This window comes from Octopus bimaculoides, chromosome 7, assembly GCF_001194135.2.
Source record: "Octopus bimaculoides isolate UCB-OBI-ISO-001 chromosome 7, ASM119413v2, whole genome shotgun sequence".
Classification (NCBI taxonomy): Eukaryota; Metazoa; Mollusca; class Cephalopoda; order Octopoda; family Octopodidae; genus Octopus; species Octopus bimaculoides.
The window spans coordinates 24625332-24626056 of NC_068987.1; the positions used below are offsets into that span (position 1 = coordinate 24625332).

At 41.5% G+C, this 725-nt stretch overlaps 1 protein-coding gene across 1 annotated transcript in view; it reads right to left on the reverse strand.

Annotated features, from left to right (window-relative positions):
- LOC106872811 (ATP-binding cassette sub-family C member 5) overlaps positions 1-725 on the reverse strand; it is a 104556-nt gene that overhangs the window by 8586 nt on the left and 95245 nt on the right. The gene's annotated exons all lie outside the window — the stretch shown is intronic.

The following is a 725-nucleotide window of genomic DNA, read 5'->3' on the forward strand; positions in this document are numbered from 1 at the left end:
AGGCCTGGATGGAGGCCCAACCTTCTGAGTTCTTTTACAGGGCTTAGAAAAACTGAAACCGCTGCAATAAGTGTGTGAAACTGAGAGGGCAATATGTTGAATAAAATTTTAACTAATTCTTCTGTAATTTCTTTTACCCAAAGCCAGGAACTTCTCAGCACCTACCCGTGCGCACATGCATGCACACAACCGCACACATATATCTGCATGTGTGTATTTATATATGTATATATGTATAAGTCTTCTTACACAGAATTTCCTATCATAACCATGTTTTAAACAAACAAAGATCTATCTTAGCAACAAGGTTAGGCCAAAGTTGCGCCATTTCCGAGGAAGTTGCTGTTACTCTAGCCATTGTCTAATTGCCTCAGTGGGGGTGACCTATTTTCAGAGATAAAGGAACAAAATATTTCTTGATACGTCTGGGAGTTAGTTACAGAAACTAACAAACAGTATCTCTCACTACAAATAGCTCGCAGTAATTGCTTTGTGTATGTGTATACGTATTCCTTCATCCTTCATTCATATACAAGTGTCATCATCATCATCATCATCATCATCGTCATTTAACGTCCGCTTTCCTTGCTGGCATGGAGTGGACGGTTGACTGAGCGCTGGGGAGCCAGAAGGCTGCACTCGACTCCAATCCGATCTGGTAAAGTTTCTACAGCTGGATGTCCTTCCTAACGCCAACCACTCCGAGAGTAGAGTGTGTGCTTTTT